We start from the raw sequence: 9,176 nt of genomic DNA, 5'->3' as shown, positions 1-9,176 counted from the left end.
TACTGAGTGCATTCGGAAGAAAAAACGTGAATTGTATTCCAAAGCTGATCTCACTTTTCTGAAAAAGGACACTTGTATTTCTTAAAGAAACAGACACAACGTCAAAATTATATTACACAGACCTGACAGCATATATTTATACAATAAATAAGAAAATTAAAGATTGCAATAGTTGTATGATCCCATATTGTATGTTGTGATAAGGCCCACCGTTATGATATCATGTTGTTTGCTTTTTATATTCAACACAAATATATATATTCAACTTTTTATCCACATGCATAATCCAATAGTGACCAGTTCGGAACTTAAGAAAACTATAATGTGCTTGGTAACAGTAGGAACATACTGACAGAAACGTCGTGCCTATATTAAAGCAGGGCTAGCTTGTGTTAACTGAGAAGTAGCCTACTGTCGATTCCGTGACTGTCTGTCGTTTTATATGATTTCCAAATACACGTGAAGTTGTATCGAACAGAACAAGTACATAATAGATATAAATACCCCCTGTGTTATCTGTAGCCTATTAGTTCCCTTTCAGATGTTAGATTTATGATCACCTGTTGGCGTAACAATGCTACTACAGCATTTACAACCAGTGCCCCATCAACCCCACAATCTGAAACACAGAGCACAGACCTAGGATTGAAGGACAGTACACCAACAAGTTCTGGGACATCTATATGCGGATCGATGACACCAAATAACGGATTGCCAGGTAAAATTATTATGATAGGTAATTGGAATTATGTCTTCCGTTTGCCTCATCAAGTAATGATTTCCCGTTCTAGAGGACCTTTGGTTATTCCAATCCAGAAAACCATAGGGGACGTCACACTAGTAGTGCTGATTATGAAGAGGTAACGCGGCTTGAACATAAAGTTTAAATTATCGAAGTTATATTTGAATGACAACTCTGAACAATACGGTTTATTATATTTATGTAATGATATATAAGGTCGATCTGCTACCAATAACATCATACTTATGTCGTCAGTTAAAGCGTAACCAGGGATCTCCCCACATCTGTTTAATATATTTTTCTCATTTTGTAAGCTTTTACAACAAACTTTATTGAAATTGCTTGTATAGCTGTTTACGATAAAACTAGCTGAACTGATTCAACAACTTATTCACCTGACACCTGCTGACGAAATTGTTTTCGAAATTACACTCTTTAAAATGTGGACGATTAAGCTTGTTGTGGGCGTATTTTTTGTTGCCTTGTAACCTATGTTTTGAAACAATAAAAAAAAACAGTATTATACTAATATATTTTAGGCTTTTTGGACGTGTGTGACTTAACAAAAACTATTACAGAAAACCATTACTCGGAACATCCTCTTATTTTATTTTTAGTGGAGCGAACTGACTTATGAATTACAGCCCCTTTATATCAACCATTGTTTATCTAGTTACAGGTATAGCTGTTGGAGTATCATTTGGTTTTCTTGTCTTAATCTTCATCATTGTTATTCTCATATGGTAAGTAATCATCATCATTATTATATGGTAAGTAATCATCATCATTTTTATACTTATATGGTACGTAATCATCATCATTGTCATACTTATATTATGGTGAGTAATCAGCATTATTGTTATACTTATATTGTGAGTAATCATCATCATTTTCATGCTTGTGTGGTGAGTAATCATCATCATTGTTATACTTGTATGGGGAGTAATCATCATTGTTATACTTATATGATAAGTAATCATCATCATTGGTATACTTATATGGTAAGTAATCATCATCTGTGTTATACCCCCCTGGGGTGTAGGGGGTGATAAGAATATACCCTTCGTATGTCCTGCGTGTTGTAAAAGGCGACTAAAAGGATCCCTGTAATGGGGCAACGTGTTTGCCGTGCGTTGCGACCCGTGTCGGTGAAGAGTGGAATCCTGGTAATTGAGTGGGGATTTGGCTTGCGAGCCCTTTCTCTGTAACACATTACTTTGGCCCATGGTTCACCTAGACGGGAGGTTAGAGTGGCCCACTCTGATCAATCGGCTTTGGTCGTGTTAGTTGATGAGATGATAGTTTTTCCCCTTACTGTGTTATTAGTTTATAGTGCAGTTATACCTTTGTGTCCTGTAGCATCTTCTCTGAAACAGCGGCTTGGGTCAATCGGATAAAGCATAAGATCTCCTCTTTACTTTGTCTGAGTATATCACTGGCTGTTCTCGTTGGGCGTGAGCGCTGGATATCCGCGCTGTGGCCTGTACGGATGTTACAATCCTTGGTGATCGGAGACCAGTCAGTGATGAATCTTAAAAGCTGATAAATGGCTTCCCAAACAAAAAAACTTTGTCCGCCGAAACACGGACCGACAGATGATATTTCAAAAATATCAAATAAAACTTCCCGAACATGGTATAGGTTTCTGGTTTTTGAGAGTACCAATGAAACCATCTTAAGTAAACAGTCTCCTTTCTTAATTGCTAAAGGTCTCGCCGGGTTATCAGGTGAACCAAAAAAGCATTAAGAAAATGAGAAACGGTACTCTTCTGGTTGAATGTGCTAAAGAACAGCACTCTTTATCTTTATTAAAGTCGACATCATTAGCTAACATCCTAATTAAAGTATCACCTCATAACAGTCTAAATTTTTCTAGAGGTGTTATCCGTTCTCCGGATTTAGAAGGTAGCAATGAGGAAGAGATGCTTGAAAATCTCTCCTCGCAAGGTGTAACGGCCGTAAATCGCATTTCCATCAAGCGTAACGGTAACGTTATACAAACAAACACCTACATCCTGACATTCAACCGACTAGAACTGCCCAAAACAATAAAAGCTGGATTTCTCTTAATTACAGTTTCTCCTTACATACCTAACCCATTGCGGTGCTTTCAGTGCCAACGCGTTGGGCACAGCAAAAATGTATGCAAGGGAAAACCAATTTGTGCACGATGTGGCCAAGATGGCCACAAAACTGAAACCTGTCAATTGAAACATCACTGTGCAAATTGCAAAGGACCTCATTTTGCTAATTCAAGGGAGTGTCCTTTGTGGAAAAAAGAGAAACTGGTGCAACAGAAAAAAATATTTCTTACCCTGAAGCGCAGAAATTGGTTGAGCTTGCTACACCATCGCCCATATTTGCAACTTCGTTTGCAAATGTAGCGAAGCCAAAAACCATTTCCGTTGCTTGTCAGACGGAGTTGCCCCTGCCAGCTTCTGGGCAGACAGGATCATCTTCCCCAAAACCCCACTACCTCAGAAACCATTATTGATTGCTCTTGGCACCCAGACAAGTTCGTCGACAGTGCCCGGGGCAACTGAGGAGATTGTGCCAGAAACTCCTCCCGCATATGGTGGAAAGCCACCTTCTTTAACCTCAAAAGGTGGAAATCCACCCAAAACCACTCACGACCGACCTTCAACTTCGAAGGCCGGTTCAAAACTTGCATCTTTCCGAAGTAGGAAAGGCGAAGATGATCCTGTCCAAACCTATAACAGGTTCGGGAATCAGGACAATATGATGGATGTTGTTTTGGAATTTCGCGACCCCAATTCCAAGCAACATTCAAGAAGTCCTGTTCAACATCCCTGACAATGGTCAATTCCATAATTCAATGGAATTGTCGTGGAATTAAGCCAAATTTTAATGAAGTCCAAATTCTTATACAAAAATGTAATCCATTAGCTATTTGTTTACAAGAAACATTTCTTAAACATTCTGATAAACTATCATTTAAACATTTTGTTGCCTATCATCATTTTGCCAATAATGATGGTAGAGCACATGGTGATGTGTCCATTATTCTTAATGGAGATATCCCACAGAGTCAAGTTCCCCTAACCACTCCGTTGCAGGCTGTGGCGGCAAGGGTGACTTTACATATCCCTATTACTCTATGCTCTGTGTATCTACCACCAAGTTTAAATCTAAACCCCAGGGATCTTGATGACCTGATCGCACAATTACCTTCCCCGTTTATCATTTCGGGGGATTTCAATTGTCATCATTCACTCTGGGGTAGTCCTGACGATAATATCAGAGGTAATCAAATAGCTGACTAAATAATGATTCGCCTACTTATCTACATCCAGCAACTGCTTCTTTTTCTTCCCTCGATCTAACCATTTGCTCTCCAGTCCTATTTCAGGATTTTACGTGGAGAGTTAATGAAAATCTCTGTGGCAGTGATCACTTCCCGATTTTAATAAATAATAATGGACCCTCCCCGGTTGAAAGGCCGCAGAGGTTGAAGTTACATAAGGCTGATTGGACACTGTCTGAATCTTTGTGTCTCTTCTCTTTTGATACAAAGGAGTTAGAAGATGCAGATGAGCCTATGGCTTTATTCACTTCCACTCTTCAAGATGTAGCTGAGCAGGCGATTCCAAAAACCACGACTGAACCAAAACGTTTCAATAAACCATGGTATAATGATGATTGCAAATCAGCTCTGAAAGAGCATGATCTTATCTTGAGACGATTAAAGAACCACCCTTCCATGGAGAATATTGCAGAATACCAAATGGTCCGGGCGAAGGCCCGTAGAACCATTCGCCAAGCAAAGAAATCTTCATGGCAGGCTTATGTCTCAAGGATTAATTCCCGTACCACTTCCAAATCGGTATGGGATAGGATTCGTAGAATTAAAGGTAAAAGTAGTGCTTTATCAGTTAACCATCTAAATGTTAATAATACCACCTTAACAACATTTCCGATATTGCTAATTCTCTGGCCAGCACATTCTCATTCAATTCCTCATCAAATTTCTCCTCTGATGCCTTTCGGGGTATTAAACATCAGCAGGAGAAAAGGCCACTTAATTTTAAGTCCCGTAATGATGAATGTTATAATGAAAAGTTTTCTATTGTAGAGCTCCGTGATTCGCTTAAGCGGGCTCGGGACACTGCAACTGGTCCAGATGAAATTCACTATCAAATCTTCAAACATTTACCTTTTCAAACGCTATTATTATTATTAGATCTTTATAACCGGATTTGGGTTGATGGGAATTTCCCTCCTTCGTGGCATGAAGCCACAATAATTCCCATCCCTAAACCGGGTAAAGATCCTACGAATCCTACCAATTATCGCCCAATTGCTTTAACTAGCTGTATTTGCAAAACCATGGAGAGATTGATCAATCGAAGGCTTGTTTGGTACCTTGAGTCCAACAACTTAATTACTGACCTCCAGTGTGGATTTCGGTCCCAAAGGAGCACTCTTGATCATCTCGTTCGATTTGAAACGTTCGTCAGGGACGCTTTCATCCAGAAACAACATTTAGTTGCTATATGTTTTGATCTGGAGAAAGCTTATGATACCACATGGAAATATGGTATCATGCGCGACCTATGTTCATAAAAAATTTCTTAAAAGATAGGTCGTTTAAGGTACGCTTGGGGTCAATATTCTCTGACCCATTTCCCCAGGAAATGGGAGTTCCTCAGGGAAGTATTTTATCTCCAACATTATTTGCTATTAAAATTAATACAATTCCCGCGTGCCTTAAACGTGGGGTCGACGGCTCTCTATATGTTGATGACTTTCAGATGTGTTACAGTTCGACAAGTATGCAGACAATCGAACGGCAGTTGCAGCTTTGTTTGAATTCTATTCATCGATGGGCAAATCCAAGATGTATGCACTTCTGTCAACGAAGAGGTTTACATCCTGATCCGGAACTTACACTGGATGGAAGCCCCATTCCAGTTGTAGATGAAACAAAATTCTTGGGTTTGATATTTGATAAGAAATTATCATTTATCCCCCATATCAAAACCCTCAAGAAGAAATGTCTGAAAGCCCTCAACATATTGAGAGTCTTATCAAACATTGACTGGGGAGCATACCGTAAGGTCTTGCTCAGATTATATCGAGCTTTAATAAGATCTAAACTCGATTATGGGTGTATTGTGTATGGGTCTGCCCGCGGGTCGTATTTTAAAGAGCTCGACACCGTACACAATCAAGGAATTAGAATCAGTCTAGGAGCATTCCGTACATCTCCAGTGCAGAGTTTATACGTCGAGGCGCACGAGCCCTCATTGCACGACAGACGTGATAAACTGGCACTGCAGTATGCTACAAAAATTGCATCTCCACCTCATCATATTTCATATAACACCATATTTAGACCATATCATGAACATCTATATATGCTGAAAACTAACGTTATTCCACCATTCGGTATTCGTATTCAACCTCTTCTGTCAGAGGCTGGCATCAGTCATGACAGTATTGCGAATACCCCTTTGTTTAGTCCTCTACCCTGGACTATATCGCCTTCAAAGATCGATTTAGATCTAACGAAACACAAAAAGAAAGATACTAGTTCCACGGTGTTTCAGTCTCTCTTTCGAGAGTTAAGGTCTAAATATGGTGATTATGTTCCCATTTACACAGATGGTTCCAAAGATGGTGACCGGGTAGCTTCGGCTACCGTCACGCCATCTGGAATCATTTCTGTTAGACTTCCACCTGCTGCTTCCATATTTACTGCTGAGCTCCAGGCCATCTTTCAGGCTTTGGAGTTCATTCAATCCTCTCCATCTTTAAAACATATTCACTGATTCTTTGTCCTCTTTACAGGCAATAAACAATAAACAGCTTGTACACCCATTAGTAGCAGACATTTATCTTCTGTTACTATCAAATGGATTTAACGGCAGGGACATTGTTCTTTGCTGGCTCCCCAGTCATGTTGATATTAAAGGGAATGATCAAGCAGACTTAGCTGCTAAGTCTGCTTTAGATCTTCCCATAACAAAATTTGTTTTACCATTCACAGATTTTAAATCACCCATAAACCTTTTTATATATGACCGCTGGCAACGGTCTTGGGATCTTGCAGACACAAACAAACATCATCACATTAAGCCTCTCTTAGGAGACTGGCCAAGCTCCTACATGAGAGATGAAGTGGTTTTGTGTCGCTCTCGCATTGGTCATACATTTTTAACTCACATTTTCATATTAAGCATCTCAAAGATATAAGATCACAATTTTACCGTTGTCAGTCATTAAATCACATGTTTGGCCAACCGGGTGTGTATAACAACGTGTTAGATATTTTAAAAAGAGACAGGATTTTATTATAAATTTTAATTGTATATATATATATATCATTTCATTTTTGTATTTAATATTTATATGCATAAAAGATTGATTTTTTATTTCTAATTTTACTTACTGTGATATTGTTTTTATTTATGCATATAATTTTTTCTGTGATATAATTTAGCCTGTCTCAAAATAATCACCATATGTTTGGCGCAATATAGCCCGGTTGGAGCTGACGTGCCATAAAACCATATTTCATTTCATTTCATTTCATCATTGTTATACTTGTCGAGTAGTACTTGTCTAGACACATGTATTTAATTGTAAGTATTAATTATGGTATAGTCATATATGGTGAGTAATTATTCAGAGTTATGCATAGTTATTACTTCTAGTATTATATTCTCTGATTGGGCTTATTACTTCTAATATAGTCTTATGGTAAGCATTACTTCTCTAGAAACCTGTATCTAATAGTGGTATAGTCCTGCATGGTAAGCATTACTTCTGTAGAAACATGTATCTAATAGTCGTATAGTCCTGCATGGTAAATATTAGGTCTCTAGAAATATGTATCTAATTGTGGTGTATATGGTAAATGCTACCTCTCCATAAGTATTATCTATTTGTGATATAGTCTTACACTATATTTGTTTTAATTATTTTAGTATAATACGAAGAAAGGATAAGCTACTTGATGAATACGTATCTAGATCTGACGTCAACCATCCTAATAACATGTATGACGGCATGACACCAAGAGAAGATAATCAACAGTATGAAATGTCATCTGCGCGAGATTCTAACGCAACGACTGACGATGTTCAGTCTACATATGACGTCATGGTGAATAGATCTTCCGAGAACAATTTTCAAACATTGGCGCCACCTGTAAATAACGGTGTATACGCAAATCAGTGACTTTAGTTGACAATTATAAATGTTAATCAAATAATTATAATTTAAGTTTGAACAGTTTTAATGGCTCTGTTATGTTCGGCCGGTTGTCAACACGGTTTCGCATCAATGACAATAACGCTGCGAATAAACCTGTTCTAATCTTGTTACCGTATGATCTCCCCTTATCAGCGGTGCAGGACGGGGGGCATGACAAGGGCAGCTGTCTAGTCGTTACGATAGGACGAAACACCAAGGTCCTTTGTACACAATGACGTGCACGTAAAAGATGAATTGGCAGTTGGAATTCGATATAAGAGTAGGGCGTTGTGCCACTGTCCGAGAAAATTTCCCTCATAGCACACTGTATAGGGTATGCCCGTCTTTATTAGCAAAATAGTAGGACCTTAAACCCCATTTCATTTCAATTATTTGTTCTAATCTTGAAGGTTCGCGCAAAGGCAGGTTAAAACCTATCCTCATGTTTAACGTTAAAAATAAAATTTGACTAGTTGATTGTTTTACTAAAATGTCCGCCTGTCACATTGCAACAGGGCCTCTTTGAATTAAGTCACTATTTTCGTATATTTGGCCCGAAGCAGACCACCTTCTCTTCCTCTAAGCGGATTCCTGAAAGATAGACACAAGATTTCTTATTTGTCCAGTGCTTATGGTATATTGTCTGCCGATTAACGAATGAAGTATATTACCTTGTGGCTTGGTGGTCAGTTGCTAGTTAAGCCAGGATATGTGGCGCTTCCCGCCTTTAAAAGGCAGACACTGGCATAGCGTTTTCAGAACATCATTCAACACGACTTTAAAGTGAATAAATTGTTTAATCTAGCGCTGTAATGATTTATTGGATGCGATAAATCATGTAAATTGTTTTATCTGAATATTGTATTTCTTGTATTGAATTACTGGATGTGACATAAATATAGAAATTAAAAACCAGTGTCGTCCAGAGTTTTAACTAATGTGATAACGACTACTGGCGACGAAAAAGTTTTGAAAAATCGCGGTGTCAACATACTCCTCGCAAACACTGCTGGACTGACTGGTGATTTCTGTCATAAATTATGACTGGCTAACGGTCAGGGTAACAACCAATCTATTACAGCGTAACAATCAATCGGACTAAACATATGTCAATGTAACACGTTATGACAATCGCGGCTACATTATGTCACAACAATGAGTCATTTTCCAGAGAATAGCAGAATATTATGGAAGAGTATCGCTGCCAATAGTAAAT

General features: G+C 38.4%; 1 long non-coding RNA gene across 1 annotated transcript; it reads left to right on the top strand.

Annotated features, from left to right (window-relative positions):
* The first annotated feature begins 544 nt into the window (after positions 1-544).
* Positions 545-8,806, top strand: LOC130014114 (uncharacterized). Its single transcript, XR_008789095.1, has 3 exons — positions 545-718; positions 1,416-1,485; positions 7,693-8,806. It is a non-coding gene; the product is annotated as an uncharacterized LOC130014114 (long non-coding RNA).
* The last annotated feature ends 370 nt before the right edge of the window (positions 8,807-9,176 follow it).

The sequence above is a fragment of the Patella vulgata genome, chromosome 8, assembly GCF_932274485.2.
Source record: "Patella vulgata chromosome 8, xgPatVulg1.2, whole genome shotgun sequence".
NCBI classification, from domain to species: Eukaryota; Metazoa; Mollusca; class Gastropoda; family Patellidae; genus Patella; species Patella vulgata.
The sequence above is the reverse complement of the archived record's forward strand: the minus strand, read 5'-3'. Positions and strand labels throughout refer to the sequence as shown.